The following is an 18,055-nucleotide window of genomic DNA, read 5'->3' as shown; positions in this document are numbered from 1 at the left end:
TTTCCTTTTGTCGCAGTGTGAAGCATAGTGTGCATGTGGAGCTTGAATTCGGCGAAAGAGTTGAACTGAGTTGTTGTGGCGCCCGCCTCTGACGTCGGTGGTGTTGGAAGGAGGCCCTACCTGCAATAGATTTTTGTTCAATAATTGTCGGGTGAAGACGGCGTTAGCTAGCTGTCGGCGTTGATCGTGCCTAAGACGCCTAAGCTGCGACTTGTTGTTAACTTGTGCTAATTGTTTTAGCACGCGTGTTCATTGTGCTTGAAGAAGTTGAACGTGTCACAGTTTCGCTTTCAGTGCGTTTTGATTTCAACAGCTGCGTGATCATCATATGTTATGACTATTATCAGGCGTGTTTTAAATGCGAAGCATTTCTTAGCGATCTTCGGCGACTTTGAACGTATCTATCTATCTATCTATCTATCTATCTATCTATCTATCTATCTATCTATCTATCTATCTATCTATCTATCTATCTATCTATCTATCTATTTATCTATCTAGCCGCTTACGTTTGGGTGCTTTCGTGGTCACTCTCTTAACTTGGCTTGAAAAAAATTAGTATGGGCGGGTAAGATGGTTTAACGAATAAGACATAAATAATGCCAGAATCCCACCGCGTATGTTGTCAAACACTTCGCGCCAGACAGCGGCACACTTCCGCGGGCGGGTATGTGCCGCTGATATGTGCCACATACTTGCGAGCATCAGCGCTTCATATCAAGGAGGAGGAGGAATAAATGAGGAAGGACAGGGAGGTTAGCCAGTTATAGCTTCTGCTGTTGCAAATGCGCATGTTCCAGTTGACGTCGTTGCGTCGTGCCGCAGGTGATTGACACGTAGTGCCCAGGAATGATGAGAACACACATGTGCAATTTAAAGGCACTGCCCCTTGTTACGGGGCCCAAGTCGGCTCACAGAAGAAGATTGGGACTCTGCCTTACGAAGTTCAGAGTTGGTACCACAACTACGGGCTGTCCAGAGAGCCCACGACGCGGCGGTGAGACTAGGCGTCCCCGTTTCTACGTGGGAGTGGCCCGCGACGTTGCTCTAAAGGAGCAGCGTTTTTCAGGACCCAATAAAATTCTTTGTCTGACCGTCTGTTTAACGCGTGAGCGTTAGGCAATACCCGATGTTGGTAGCGTCGACCGGACGAATGCAAAGAATAAATGTCAGGGTCACAGATGGAATCCAACCCATTGATTTGGTTGATATGTGGGGTTTAACATCCCAAAACGACCATACGATCATGAGAGACGCCGCAGTGTAGGGCTCCGGAAATTTCGACCAGCTGGGGTTCTCAAATCTGAGCGCACGGGCCTACACCATTTCAGCCTCCATCAGAAATGCAGTCGCCGCAGCCGGGATTCGAACCCGCGACCTGCGGGTCAACTGCCATGGAATCGAACACAAGGAATCTGCGTGGCAATGAAACATTTTACTGCAAAGCTACACCAGTTCTCGGAACTTCTTTTCAAATAGATGCTAGTATTCGTGAAACGTCAATAGTGGTTTCAGTGCTGTCTACCAGAGCTTATAAACATTACATATATACTCCTTTGATACAGCCGCCAGGTCGGGTTAACGTCGACTAACGAGTTGCGCTGAAGTTGATTTATGTAGCAGTGTCCAGGGCCAGCATCCTCGCGAGCATTAGCGCTTCATATCAGCTTCTGCTGTTGCTAATGCGCATGTTCCAGTTGGCGTCGTTGCGCAAGTGCAAACAAGTGGTTATATAAGCATCTGCAACTCTTAGGCGCGCGACGTTTGTACATATATTTAGCGTCATTTTATCACGTGTCGCTCAATAAAAAATTGTTACACTGTCACCTTCCCTCCGCATGCTTCGCATAACGCCAATTCCCAGGTACGTGGGATCTGCCGAATTTTTTCCTAGGCAGGTGAGCTAACATGTGCCGCTGTATGCATCAGTGATGGCACGCATCGTAAAGCTATCGTGATCCACTTGTTGCGTGCTACAGTGCATTGCTTTGTCTTACGTAACACTCGCAAAACTTGAATTTACGCCAACTTTTCATGCCGCCCACTGCTTAAAACCAACAATGTCAAATTTCCGTGAGACAGCAAGGGTTAGGAAGCCAGTACGACCAATCACAGCCAGCTACAACAAAATCAAGACAGCTGTTCGCAAGCATCTGGACTCGAGGCCTTCCGAGCTGCACACAATGTTTTTGTTCTGCAGAAGAAACCAGGCTGCTAATGAATCGGTGGCAGACTACGTCGCTCTGCGGAAGCTAACCGAAGACTGCCGGTTCGGTGACAAGCAGTTATCATTGGAAATCTTGATGTGGGATCGTTTCTTGTGCGACATCAAGATTGAAGCTGTTTAGCAGAGACTTCTCACCGAGCAGAAACTTACGTTTCGGATCGCGTACTATAATGTAATATGTGAACGCTGAAGCTACAGCGCAAAAGCAGCGAGACGTACGCAACCAGGGACGAAACGAGGAAAAGGAGAGCCATGGCATAATTTAAGCTACTTGCATGAAACAAGATACCACGGCGGAAGTTTCCAGTTGTTGTCGCTGCAATGGTAAGCACGCTCCGCATTTATGCCGTTTCAGAAAGGCGGCATGTTTCAAATGCAACAGAAAAATTCGGACAACTCCCACTTGCAAGAAAGAGTTGCAAGCTCTTTGGGGGGGGGGGGGGGAGGGGCTACTGACTTTTACGGCAGCTTCCTCAAGGGCAGGACCGAAGCTGCGCAACCCGCTCATAATTAAAGAAGGACAATAAATGGGAGTGCAAAGGTGAGCACCAACGAGCTTTTGAGAAGCTGAAAAAGCTAATTAGCTCCGATGCAGTACTTGCTTGTTATGGCCCCGCCCTATCGGAAAAATGGCCGTGGTGGATACTGGAAAACATGGTGGGCGTAGTGGAAATAATAGTGGGCATGGTGGAAATCATGATGGATATGGTGGGACGTAGTCGAAAATATGGTGGATATGCCGTGACATACTGGAAGGTATGGTGTACAGAAGATGGGTAAAATGGAAATGATGGTGGAAAGTAGAGGCTAGATAGTGGGCAATCACGGGACACTCTGCCCACCATTGCGATAATGCTGGGAAGCCTTAAGCATATGGCGGGTAGTGCTTATTATGGTGGGTGCTTGGTGAACCAATAGGATAGTTTATTATGCTTTCAATACGGTGCTTATTATGCTTGGTGAACACAATATGATAGCGTATAGTTTCCGGAACACTGCATTCGTTTTGGTCAAGCCGTTATGTAGTTGTTGCTATAGGGAAAGAGCTACAGCATTGCGCTGGCACGACCGCCCTCTACATTGCGCGAAAAGCATCAAAATACACAATCAAATAAATTAGGTGGGCGTATCTATGTAACGAGCCTAGAAGCGTCATAAAGCGTGAGTAGATGTCGCCCTCTAGAACGAGCGTGAAACGGATATTATACTTGGCAGACCCCGCCGGTAAACTGTTGCTGCTCCCCAGTCCACTTGTTTTTTTTTTCTTGCAGTTGTGAATTGTAAAAAAATAGCACTGGTGCCATTAACACAGTGGCAATTGTTACAGGCAGCAGTTGCATGTGTTTATTAAATGTGCAATTTTTAGTAGCAGGTGCAGATCTCGTGTATGTCGTGTACACGACAAACATAACTGAAGTTGAACCGTAAGTTTGTATGTCAAATAACTATTTAACACACAACCAATGGCATGTTGGAATGGCGCAGTGGTTAGTGTTTCCGAATGGGAATCCGCAGGTAGCACGTTCAATACTCCGTGCACCTTGTTTTTTTTTTTACGTGATGCGTGTTTTTTATACCGTTTTTATAGAATTCTTTGTTATTTTTTGAGGCAGCTCGTCATGGTGATTCTGACGCCATTTCCCGCTCAAGCGTTGCCGGCACTGCAGCACCCACCATATCCCACCATGCGCCATGGTGAACGTTTCCCACCATTCACCCACTACATTAATCCACTATAATGGTGGGTGGTGGTTTACACCATGCCCACCATTCGTTTTTTTCTGATAGGGCGAGCATCCCTTGATACAGTGGTGTGACGCATCCCCCGTAAAAGTGGGGGTGATGCTGGCCCATAAAGCTGCCAACGGGAGTGAGCAACCCATAGCTTATATATGCTTTACGAACTCTTGGCGCAAGTGAGCGTAACTACGCCCAAATTGATAAATAGTGCCTAGCCATCGTCTTTGGAGTTAAAATATTTCATCAGTACCTTGCTGGGTGAGAATTAATCGTGATAACAGATCGCAAATCACTTTTGGGTTTATTTAACACGGACAATCGAATACCCGAAGTACTGTCGTCCAGAATGCTGCGCTGGATTTTGTGGTTGTCGGCGTATAACTCTCTCATTCAGTACAGGCGAGGCGAGGACAACTCCAACGCCGATGCACTCAGTCGACTGCCAGCTTCCCGGAATGAGGACGAACCCCAACCATCTGGTGACGTGCTCTTACTGGAAGCTGTCGAGTGGGCTACCGTTACAGGCACCGGACATCGTCAAGCTGACCAAAACAGACAGCGCCTTGTCCAAGGTGAAGGACTGGATCCTGACTAGTTGGGCTTCGACACAACTATAGTCAAAACGTTTACACCATACGAGGTGAAGTGAAGCGAGGTGAAGAAGACCGAGTTGTCATTACACCAGGATAGCGAACTGTGGTGAAATCACGTGGTTATTCCAGAAGCCGAGAGAGCGAGTGCACCAACTCCTGCATGCAAATCACCCAGATATAAGCGCCATAAAAGCAGCAGCAGGAGGACTCGATCATGTGGTGGCCAAACATAGATCGCCAAATTGAAGAGTATGTATGGTACTGCCAGCCATGACAGGGCAATTGACAAAGTGACCCCAAGGCTTCTGTTCACTTTTGGGTCAAACTAGACCAACCTTGGAGTCGTCTGCACATGGATTTCACGGGCCCAGTCAAAGGAGATGTATTTCTTATCGTGGTTGATGCATAACAAAAACTGGCCCGAGGTTGAAATCATGTCATCAATGAAGGCTGTGGCCATTGTGACAAGCTTAAGAAAAATGTTTACGACACATGGCGTGCCAGATGTTATTCACAAGCGCAGAGTTGCAAACTTTTTTGGAGTGTAATGGTGTGTGGGCTATTTTTACGGCACCTTATCATCCCACCGGTAATGGTAAGGCCGATAGCATGGTAAGGGAAGTCAAAGAAGCTTTAAAAAAGCAACAGGAGGGGTCACAACAGTGCAAGATTTCGCGATTTCTGCTCAACCAGCACACGACGCCACATTCTGGCACAGGGAAATCTCGAGCGGAAATAATGATGGAGCGGAGGCTGAGAACTGCTTTGGATCGCCTTCATCCGGACCGACAGAACGTGCCTGAAAGGGGCCATTACATCCAATTTTCGACCATAATCTGTGTTGTGGGAGTCGGTCCTTGTACGTTCACAAACAACCAGGTGAAGTTTCAGTGAATTAGGTCGTGCCGGTAATTTATAATCGAATACTTTTATAAACGAGCGAGCAGCCTAGTGGTCGGGCAACACTAACGTACTCACTAGCTGTCACATAACGAAACAAAATCGCTACGGAGCACCGGTTCGCGTACCACGTTAGCCCCCGAAAGCTGCACGAGTCCCAGAGCCAAATCACGGCCAAGCGATCACACTCGCTCGAGCAAGGCGCTATCTTGAGAATCCGGCCAGAGAACACCTCACCAGCCGGCTATGGCCTCCGAGATTGTGAGCGCGCGGCAGGTTTCTCTACGGCCGTCAAAATCACACGGAGAGCGCGTATTTGCATAGTTGGGCGTGGCCCGCTATTTTCTCCGCACCGTGGTGCTCTTTCTTTCGGTTGAAAAAACAGGTTTGGAAAAAACAGGTTAAACCGGCTCATTTGTCGCAAGGCCCTGCTTCAGCGAAGTAGTGGTGGGGCTGAGAGCGGACAAAGCAGCCGGCGTCACAGGTGCAAGTAACACCCAGGTGCAGGACGCTCTAGCTGAAAAGTCACAGCATGTGATAATCACTGGGAACTCGAATTTATATCGATGCACAGAAGCCATCAAAGAGAGGGAAAGAAGTGACAAGAGGTTTGCAATAGGGGCGTTCCCAGGACGCAAGCTGGAAGCAGTCATGAGGCAAACGAGCGCAAAACTCAAAACTACAGCTAATAGACGAAACCTCGTGATAATTTCAGGCGCTTTAAACGATATCTTAAAAGAAGATACAGCAGGACTAGCAACTACACTGGCGAAAGGCGTCGATGACATGTGCGCCACTTCTCCTGAGGTACAGGTAGCGATATGCACAATACCGGAAGTATCGGTGCGTGATAACAACCTGAAAAGAATGGTTGTCAACGCAAACCAAGAGATATGGCGGATGAGTCGAGAGAAAGGCTTTGAGGTGGTGGAAATAAACAGAGAGGTGCATAAATGGGGTGGTTTTCAACGAGACAGAATTCACTTCGATGGGCGGCTAGGTCGTGAGGTGGGTTGGCGACTTGCAGGACGTGCAATAGCTTTTTTGGGGGGCAAGCGAGCCCTTCGGGGTGCAGGATAGCTAGTAACAAGGAAAACAACCAGGGAGACTCTTTGACAGGTGGTATGGATAGATACGATTCCATGGTGGCGCCAGTATCTAATATAGGTAGAGTCCGGGGCAGAAATAAACATAGCCACGAGTGACGAGCCAATTCAGACATAGGGTATATTAACATGCAGGGCGGTAGGAACAGGCTGAAGTGGGAAGAGATAGAAGAACAGCTAAGGGAGGAGAGGCTGATGGTATACGGTTTTGTAGAAACACATCTGAGGGACATGGAACAACCTCCTAACAATGCGGACTACGCGTGGGAATATTGTAATGGAACAGAAGGCAGCAGAAAGGGGGGTGGTATTGGGGCATTCATTCATAAAAGTACAAACTGGCAAAGGGCCAAGCAGGAGGGCAAGGAAAATTTATGGCTAAAAGGGAAGTGGCAGGGCAAATGAGACTCTTTGGTTTGGTGTACTTGTGGACGGGAGCAAAGGCCAGAAAGGAAAACCAGGCAATGGTAAAGTGTATATCAAAGGACGTTGACGAATTAGCAGGAGAGTGCCACATTTTATACTAGGAGGTAAGAATGCGCACATGGAAGATATAGATGAGCATACCGACCTAACAGGCAAAATAATCATGGATACGTGTGAAAGGCTGGATTTGATCATTTGCAACAGTACCGAGAAGTGTGAAGGGCAAATAACAAGGGAGGTATGAAGGCTGCAGTCGACGATAGATTACGCACTGATGTCACATAGGATGTATGATAAGCTCAGGGAAATGCACATAGATGAAGGTGGCTCCAGAAATCTGGGTAGTGATCACAAACGTATCAAGCTAAGTTTTGGAAGAGCAGGGAAAGTGGGAAGGATACAAGATGAGCAACTACAGGAAAATTTTTATTCAGAAAGGCAAATTGAAATAGCCACTAAACAACTTAAGAAAGTAATCACTGAGGATAATAAAAAAGTGTGGACATACACGAATCTAATTATACTGTTTGAGCTAGAGCTTGCTAAGGCACGTGACAAGTCACCCCAGAAAAGAAGACACAAACCCAAAAGTTGGTGGGATGAGGAAGTTAAGAGAGCTATGGCAAAACGTCCGGAAGCCTCAAGGGAACACAGACATGCTAAGCAGCGAAGTGAACCGACTGATGATGTTGAAAGAAAATGGGAAATCTTTCTAGGCTGTAGAAGGGATGCATTCCTTCTGATCAATGAAAAGATTAGAAGAAAGCGAGCCCAGTAGCTGGCAGAAGAACATAAAAAAAAGATAAAAAAGCAGCTGCGAAATTTTGGAACCATCTTAACTCCCTAAAAATTGAGACGAGCCAAGAGCAGAGGTTTATAACTACAGCTTAAGGTGCTAGGCTAGAAGGGGACGAAGCTATTGAATATATAAGAACAAGGGTTGCAGAAAATTTTCAACACAGAAGTGCTTTATGCACCACAATAGACAAGGATGAATCAAGTGGCGCAATGGCTTCATTTTCCCAACAAGAGTGGGAAAAGTTGAGAAAAGGGTTCCTAGTAGTACATCAACAGACCCAGATGGCATCCCAATTATGCTGATAAAGACATTAGGTCCGATGTCTATGCAGGCTTTGAGAGAGGGAGTGGGCAAATACTAATCGATGGAGAAGTTGCCGATGGATGGAAACTTAGCAGGATGAGCATGATCTATAAAGGAAAGGGGGACAAAGCTGACATAAACAATTACCGTCCTATAACAGTGACATCAGTGGTCTACAGGCTGGCGATGCAGAGTATAAAGGAAAGACTGCAGACATGGATAGAGGATGAGGGGGTGCTGAGGGAACTGCAGAATGGGTTTCGGAAACACAGGAGGTTGGAAGACAATCTGTTCTCACTGGCGCAGTGCATCGAAATAGCAGAAAAGGAACACAGGACCCTGTGGCTAGCATTTTTGGATATTAAGGGAACGTACGATAGCGTGGTTCAAGAGAAATTGTGGGGAATACTGGACACACTAGGCGTGGAAGATGTAGTCACTAATTTTTTAAAGGAGACCTATAAAAGTACCAAGGTAGTTATAAAGTGGGAAAAACAAGTATCTAAATCCACAGAGGTGAAACGGGGGCTCAGGCAGCGGTGTCCTCTGTCACCCTTGTTATTCTTGATGTGCATATAAGGATTAGAGGCCAAATTAGAGGGAAGTGGACTGGGCTACAACCTCTCTTTCGTCAAACTCATTGAACAGGCACTACCAGCATTGATGTACGCAGATGATATAGTGCTAATGGCCGACAACAAGGAAGATTTGCAGAGATTGGTGGACATCTTCGGTAATGAGGGAGATAGGTTAGATTTCAGATTCAGTAAGGAAAAATCAGCAGTCATGATTTTTAATGATAATGAAGGTAGTGAGCTTAGAATACAGGAGGTCACGCTAGAGATAACAGATGAATACAAATATCTGGGCGTATAGATAAGCAATGGGGTCGAGTACCTAAGGGAACACGAAATATACGTGTCGACTAAAGGTAGCAGGAATGTAGTGGTAATGAAAAATAGGCACTGTGGAATTACAATAGGAATGATGTTGTGAGAGGAATATGGAAATGGGTCATGGTTCCAGGTTTGACGTTCGGCAATGCGGTCTTGTGCAATGCGGTCTTGTGCGTGACAAGTCACCTTGGAAAAGAAGAGACAAATTCAAAAGTTAGTAGGATGAGGAAGTTAAGAGAGCCATTGCAAAACGTCAGGAAGCATCTAGGGAACACAGACATGCTAGGCAGCAGGGTGAACCGACAGATGACGTTGAAAAAAAAGAGAAATATTTCTAAGCTGTAGAATGGAAGAATCCCTTTTGATCATTGAAAATATTAGAAGAAAGGGGCCTCAGTGGCTGGCAGAAGTACATAAAAATAATAAAAATGCACCTCCGAAATTCGGAACAATCTAAACTCCCTAAGAAATGACATGAGCCTAGAGCAGAGGTTTCTAACTACAGCTCAAGGTGCTAGGCTAGAAGGGGACAAAGCCATTGAATATATAAAAAGAACGGTGACGGAAAATTTTCAACAAAGAAGTGCCTTATTCACCACATTAGACAAAGATGAATCAAGTGAAGCAACGGCTTCATTTTCACAACGAGAGTGGGAAAGGGCTCAGAAGAGGGTTCCTAATAGTACATCAACAGGCCCAGATGGAATTCCAATTATGCTGATGAAGACACTGGGTCCGAAGTCTAAGCAGACTTTAAGAGAGGCAGTGAGCAAAATAGTAATCGGTGGTGATGTCCCCGACGGATGGAAACTTAGCTATAAAGGAAAGGGGGACAAAGTTGACATAAACAACTACCGTCCTATAGCAGTGGCATCAGTTGTCTACAGGCTGGCGATGCTGGTTATAAAGGAAAGAGCACAGGCCCCGATAGAAGATGAAGGGGTGCTGAGTGAACTACAGAATGGGTTTCGAAAACACAGAAGGTTGGAAGACAATCTGTTCTTACTGACGCAGTGCATCGAAATATCAGAAAAGGAACACAGGCCCCTGTGGCTAGCATTTTTGGATATCAAGGGAGCGTACGATAGCGTGGTTCAAGAGGAATTGTGGGGAATAGTAGACACACTAGGTGTGAAAGATGGAGTCACTAATCTAATAAAGGATATCTTTAAAGGTTACAAGGTAGTTATAAAGTTGGAAAAACAGGTATCCTAGCCCTCAGAGGTAAAACGGGGGCTTAGGAAGGGGTGTCCTTTGTCACCCTTGTTATTCATAATGTACCTACAAGGATTAGAGGCCAAATTAGAGGGGAGTGGACTTGGATTCGACCTCTCTTTCGTCAAACAAGGAAAACTAATTGAACAGGCACTACCAGCATTGATGTACGCTAATGATATAGTGCACGCTAATGGCCGACCACAAGGAAGATTCACAGAGTTCGACCAACATCTGCGGTAATGAGCGAAATAGTTTAGATTTCAGATTCCGTGAGGAAAAATCAGCAGTCATGATTTTTAATGATAATGAAGGTAGTGAGCATATAATACAGGAGGTCACGCTAGAGAGAACTGATATATGCAAATGTCTGGGCGTATGGATAAGCAATGGGGCCGAGTACCTAAGGTAACACAAGATATACGTGACGACTAAAGGTAACAGGAATGCAGCAGTGATGAAAAACAGGACACTGTGTAATTAAAATAGGTATGATGTTGTGAGAGGGATATGGAAAGGAGTCTTGGTTCTTGGTCTGACGTTCGGCAATGCGGTCTTGTGCATGAGATCAGAAGTTCAAGCAAGATTAGAAATTAAGCAACGTGGGATAGGTAGGCTTGCCTTAGGAGCTCACGTGAATACACCAAATCAGGAAGTAGAAGGTGATAAGGGATGGACATCATTTGAGGGCAAGGAAGCTAGCAGCAAGATAAAATTTGAGAAGCGATTGAGAGAAATGGGGTAGAAGCGTTGGGCTAGGAAGGTATTCAGCTACTTGTACATGACGAATGTCGATACAAAATGGAGGAAGCGCACCAGAAAATTGACTGGTAAATACTTAGAAAACAGCAGGGGGCCAAACAAAAAACATTATCTGTTAAGACGAAGGTGAAGGAAGCTGAGACCGATATGTGGAGAATTGACATGATTAAGTCTGCACTAGCAATCTATCAAACTTTTAAGCAGGAAATTGCCAAGGAAAGGATCTATGATAATACTCGGGGTATTTTTCTACTGTTTGAGGCCAGGACGGGAGTATTGCGAACCAAGACATATCGGGCCAAACAAGAAGAGATAGACACGGTATGCAGCCCGTGTGGAGAAGAGGAGAAAACTGCCTAACACTTGATAATGTTCTTTAAAGGGCGTCACCCTATAGTTCAGGATGATGGCGCCGAGTTTTTCAAAGCACTGGCGTTTAGGAACAGGGAGGGCAAAATAGGCTTTAGGCACGTAGAAAAAACCAGAAGGAGGTTATCTGATTGGTGGCTAAAGTCGAAGCACGAGTGAAAATTAAACCCTTCACTGCAAAATACGAGTCCTCAACGTCACTATTTTAAGAAAAAATATGAATCTAGTTTTTGGTTCACTAAGTATTACGTCTTGGTGGCGTTAGCCACCACCCAATCTGAAGGGTACAGCCATATCAATCCATCCATCCATCCAAAAGACTGCCGCGCTGTTGGCGTAGCTTCTGTGGCGAGAAAAAAATAATTTTGCGCTTTTTGTGTTCGTTCGGAAACGTCGAGTCAAGGAGTACGACAGGGAAAGTCAATGCAGAGGCGTTTTATTTTTAAATGGGGTTTTTATTTTGCTGTAGATTGGCGCCACTCATATTAGAGCAGTTGAAATTGGTATGCTTCTGCAAGAGATCCACACGTTCTCAAAACTATACTTCAAAGTTCGTGGCTGTATAGAAGGGGGGGGGGGAGGCACCGGCTAAGAAAAAATAAATATGGCAGCCCGATCCGCAAGCGAGGTCAGGCGACTGTAGCGTTTTACGTCCATAGATTACTTTTTACTCTCGATTGAATAGATTTTTCTTGCTCTCATTGAACAAGCGCTGCTTTTCATTTTAACGCTGTTTCTAGAATTTTCGCAGACGCCCTATTGTGATCGCAGCTGCGCCATGACGTAGTTCTATTGCTTCTTAGCTGGCACGCCGGCCGTCCAGCCCTGCTCGCCACAACTGTTCTGCCCTATAGATGAGGCACATTCACTGGGACTTGTCAACGACAAGCAAAATGCTCTTCGGCGCGCGAGGGATAAATAAACAAAATCACAGCTAATGCACGGCGTGAATGATCATTGCGGTGAAACATCCATCGATCCGTTCATCTGTCCGTGCATTCGTTCGTCCATGCGTCCATCGACTTCTATCACACTACAGCACTCATCGGACGGACGGACACCTCGCCCCACTTATATCATTCACTCCGTGGATATGCTGGCTACGCTGGATAGGACTACCGACCAAGTGATGCTATGAAATGCTTGGTTTCTAAAAGCAATAAAACCACGTCGCGCTATGCGTCGCAGCTTTGGTTACGCCAGCGCGCCTGTAATAGTTCTCTAAACAACGTCCAATCTAAATAAGGGGTGGTTCCACGAAAGGAACAAGAAAGTGACCCAATTATTTGCATGTAACCCGAGAGCACAGAATGCGGCATTCTGATTTCGCTTGTGAATCAGGCTGTCTGTTTTTACTAAATGTGGAGTGTTTTATAATCGCACCTACTCGAGAATCCGGCGTCGGCGGTGCTGTTGACACTGTCACTGCGCATGCTGCCATATCGTGGCCAAGTTTTTTTTTCACATTTAATGTGCAGAAGGGCACGCATCAGTATGACATATTCCTGAAATTAAATTGAAGAAACAACACCAGGCGTCACTTTCTCTATCATGAAAAAACTACAGCATTGACATAGCAATAATTGTACAAACCGTAACCAGTCAGTCTCTTAATTATTAAATCGCTACTATTGAATCAAACATTCATTTTGACTTCCACTCCAAAATTTTTTCTCCTCTATGCAGAATGGCAGTGACGCATGCACGCAAGGTAACCACGCGAACGCCGCAGCATGAGCGCGTTACGGAGAAATAACACCCGCTGGAGGGTAATCTGAGCCGATCCAAACTCAGCGCTCAGCATCAGCAACTGTCTTGCTCTCTCCTCGTAATGTGCCAACGCCGTCAAGTCTGGCGTGAAAGCCGCGCTCTCAAGGCGTACAACGCTTCATACTCCCCCGCGAGGCTTCCCCAGTTTCTCTTTCCAACTACCTCCCGTCGCGCCGCAGAAGCAGGAGACAGGGAAGAGGTCTGGACTGAACATCACCGGCTCTGCGACGACGACGGGCTGGTTACAGGTGCGGTTTGGCCACTTATGGTCACCCATTCGCATTGTGAGTTCTGTGGTGTTGAGTGGATATGTTGGAGAATGTAAGAACGAACATCGAGATGTTTTGCGTGTTGGAGAAGAACGCCGCACGCGTTCAGAGTTCTGTGTATCTGGTATGAAACACGGCGCGTTATATAGCAGTAACAATTTACACTTTTTTTTATTCTTCAGTAGTCTACCTCGACGAATACTTGGTTTTCTGAAAGACGCCGTTCAGCCGCGCGTGCAACCCTTTGATTTGGATGCAGTCGAGATTACTGTAAATGAGCACGATACTGATATTGCCGTTGTGCTACCAAAACATAATCAAAATACAGATGACGAAAAAGCGGGATGATGATAACTCAAGCACTTTTACTGTGAAGGACGTGGGGAGTAAATGTAGGTCGGCTAATCATAGCTTTTCACAATATTCCAGCAAAAATTACTTATCACAATAATAAGTGGCAAGATTACAGCACTTATCTAGAACGTAAGTGGAATTTGGTTGGCCACCTGATAAATATTGGTACGCAATAAAATAGTAATACGATCTCTAATGATGGGAAGGCAATGTAAATCAACGATGATAATTAGCCCAGTTTTCACCCACGTGCGCGTCTCCAAAAGAGAGAATGATAAAGTGCTTCTGTCACAGACGAAATATTACCTCCTTGCAAAGATCAATATAAGAAAAATTCAGCAGTTTCCATGCTTTTCTTCGCCAATTAGATCAAAATAAAAGCAGTAACAAAAATACACTTGCCTTCAGTGCAGTCAGAAGATTTGTCGGTGATTTTTGCTCGCACGCGAGAAAAAAAAAAACATACGCACGCGGAAATGCTTTCTGCCGTGGTCTCCGCCGCTCGCGAAACTCACATTAAACGCGCCCTCTAGTGGTAGCCGGGCGCGTGAGGCGAGACTCACAGGCTTTGCTGGGGAGCGGGGCGATTGGGACGGTCGGAGAGAACCACGCCACGCACCCGCAATCTCGGAGGCCATGGGCCGGCGAAGCGGTGTTTCAAACCCTTCGCTGAGACGTACGTAACGGCACCACCATCGAAAATCCCTAGGTCGAAAAATCCCCAGAAAACCTCTTCCTAGGTAAGATTCTTTAAGATAAATAGACCCTCGCAAAGGAGCCCGCGTAGATACTAGCGCCAGATTCTCCTCTAGATATTATTGTATGAAACTCTATGCCAGCCCAACAGCCTCAGGCAGAATGTGACAGCCTGACACCTTGAAGTGGTCACATCACGGAGGAAGAAAGGTTGTTTTCTTCCTCCACGAGTCGAATGCATAAAGTTTCTCACAATCTTTGTGAGAAACTCTATGGTCGCATGCATGTTCATAGACTGTTGCGCCGCCTAGCGGAATTCAGGAGCGTCCTGTGATCATAGGCATACGCTCCCAACGCTCCCTTGCTCGGCGGTGCAAGCCTCAGCGTTAACGCGTTAGCAAGAAACGAACACAGACCACTTTGTATGTTGCATGCATCAATGAATATACCGGACCGTCCGTGACACTATAAATCTGATTCATTCTTGCGAGAGGCGAAGCTTTCGTGAAAATACGTGGTGACTCGCGTTTTCGAATATAGCCCGCAAAGTACACATATCAGCATCGCGAGATTTTCTGCAGCCACTTTGGATAGTTAAGTGTTATTGTCCAACCTTTGCAGTTGAAACTCACCTTGTTTTACGTGCTTATAGCATTCTTTAGTGCAGTAAGACGGTAAGTTGGGCCAGTTTGTTAGGATCCATCATAAACTTACTTACAGCGCAACACCAGAAAAAATACAGGACAGGGAAGGAGCAAAAGAGAAAAGAGCGCCGTCTTTTCTTTTCTTTCTCTTTTGCTCCTTCTCGGTCCTGTATTTTTTCTGGTGTGGCGCTGTAAGTAATTTCTTTAGTGCTTTTGTAGTTTCAAGCGGAAAGTAGCGCAAGCTCACGATTGGCGCTTCCAAACATTTGCCTTCGCTGTGCATGCCCACCGAGACTGCGGGCGCGCGGCAGGTGTCTCTCCGGCCATCCCAATCACACGAAGAGCGCGTGTTTTCAGAGGTGGTCGTGGCCTTCTTTTCTCCGCACGGCGGCGTTTTTTTTTTCTTTTTTTTTCGGTCGAAAAGGCTGCCGCGCTGTTGGCGAAGTTTGTATGTGGCGAGAAAAAAAATGGTTTTCAGCTTTTATATAACTTTGTGTTCCTTCAGAAATGTCGAGCCAAGGTGTACGAGAGGCGAAGTCAATGCTTGGGTGTATTTATTCTCAAGTCGACTTGTTTTGCTGTATATTTGCGCCACCCATATTAGACCGCTCATATTCGCGATGCCTCCGCAAGAGATCCAGATGTGTTGGAAACTTGCTGTACTTCGAAGTTTGCAGGCTGTATAGTAGGGAGGGCACTGGCAAAGAAAAAAATGACAGTTCAATGCACAAGTGAAGTCAAAATAGTGCCATGCTCCATTCTGGGTTACACTCAATTAAAAGAGCTAATTTTTCTTTCCTTTCATGGAACCAGCGCTGTTTTTCAATAAAATGCTGTTTAAGGAATCTTCCCGTCGAGCCGCAGATGCAGTATACATGAAGGAGGGCGCAGGGGGTCGCCATGCATCTAGACCATGTCTAGACTAAACGTCACCGGTTCTCCGACGACCACGGACTGGTTACAGGCACGCTTTAGTCACTTATGGTCACCCATTCACCCTGTGAGTTTTATCGTGTTCAATGGATACGTTGGGCAATGTAAGAACGAACATCAAAATGCTTTGCTTGTTGTGTACTTAGGCGAATACTTAGTCTTCATTAGAAAGACGTCGTTATACTGCAAGTTCGACCCTTTGATTTGGATGCCATCGAGAGTACTAATATTGCTATTGTGCTACCAAAGCATAATAAAAGTTCAGATGACGAAAAAAGAGATGATCACAACTCAGGCGCTTTCACTGTTACAAATAGAAATTAGTTGTTACTGTTTTATCCAATGTTTGCACGGTTTTCGTTACGTCCACAAACGAATCAATTAGTTCAGTTGAATATGCTTGTTGAAGCACTTTTTCTTTAGATTTGTAAAGCCATCACATTGGTCATGGTGCACGGAGCCTCGAATATTCTTTAAGAGCTCTTCTTGATGCTGCCTGTTTCCTGATTTTAAATTCTTGAAAGTTTTTAGTGTTAGAACTAATGACTAATGCCGTGAATGAAATCGTATTTTGCAGCAGAAGACGACCGAATGAACAAGTTGTCATCAGTGCAAGAAGGCAAAATGACGGGAGGGAGCACTTGTGCAGACAATGACCCATTTATTGAGCTTTTGGTCTTAAAGCGGCAGCTCGATTTGGAGCAGAAGAAATGAGCACAGGCCGAAAAAGAGTGCAGAAGCCTGAAAGAGTATTTTAGGAAGATCTTTGCCAATGATCAACTGCGTTATCTTGGTAAAAGAACTATGAGGGCATCTGCATGGAGTGATAGTACAGTGGAGGAATCATTAAAGGTTTGACTTGCTTGTGGATCGAGAAGATACGAATACCTCCGTGACAATGGATGGCCACTGCCCGCAGAAAGAACGCTCCAGAAGAACATTGAAAACATCAAGTTCTTGCCAGGTACGTGTCTTCTCCTTCGTAAAAGGAACAGTGTAAAAGAAACAGTCAATTATCATTACAGCTGTAGTGGGGAATTCGCAAGGCACTGACTAGTGGGACCATCTCTGAGTGCGAAGCGCGAGCGTGTGCACCAGCTGTAGACGCTGGGCTGCTCCAGCATTTGTGTCCGTACGGCTGTCTGCCTACTACCTGGCGTCGCTATTAAACTCCCTTGCAAAGTGGTGGAAGTGTGCTGGGTACGCAAACATGGAACTTCGAAGCCAGAAGCTGCCCCCTGCATCAGCAATGCCTGATCAGACGACCGAGCAAAGCACCACCCTGCAAAGCACGGCCCGATCTCAACTGGTCATCGTACCTACCACCCTGCGCCAACGGGATCCCCCCTTTTTCAGCGGCACCGAGGTTGGGTGAAGACTGGTTGCAGCTGTTTGAAAAGGTGAGCGCCGCCAACAAGTGGGCGACCCCTCGAAATTGGAGTATATGTCCAATTTTATCTAAAAAACGTCGTCAGCCTGTGGTTAACAAACCACCGTACAGAATTAACCACTTGGGCCGCTTTTAAAACCACCCTTGAGGCTGTGTTCGATCACCCCGCTGTGCGCCATCTGCGTGCTGAACAGCGCCTACACGGACGAGCACAAAAGCTGGGCGGAAACTTCACTAGCTACATTGAAGATGTTATCGATTTATGCCAGCGCTTTAACCCTGAGATGACCGAACAAGACAAGTTCAGACATATCTTGAAAGGAATAGACGATGATGCCCTTCAGATGTTGCTGGCAGAGGGCCCAAGTACCGTATGCGAACTTGTGACCTTGTGCCAGAGCTTGGAAGAAATTCGCAAACAACGTGCATCAGTTCGGAGGTTGACGGCAACAGACGACGGCAGCAGCCCTGGCCGACGGTGGTGACCGCACCCTATTGGAGCAGATAAAAGAATGTGCACGCGAAGAGTTCGCACGACAGCTTTCGTGTTTCTCGTGTCTGCCGACCACCGAAGCACCAACGAACCGCCTAACGCCGACAATCGGACAGGCTATTCAGGAGCAGGTCTCCGAGGCGTCGCCTTTACCTACGTCTGCCTCTCCA

Source organism: Rhipicephalus microplus, chromosome 5 (assembly GCF_043290135.1).
Source record: "Rhipicephalus microplus isolate Deutch F79 chromosome 5, USDA_Rmic, whole genome shotgun sequence".
Classification (NCBI taxonomy): Eukaryota; Metazoa; Arthropoda; class Arachnida; order Ixodida; family Ixodidae; genus Rhipicephalus; species Rhipicephalus microplus.
The sequence above is the reverse complement of the archived record's forward strand: the minus strand, read 5'-3'. Positions refer to the sequence as shown.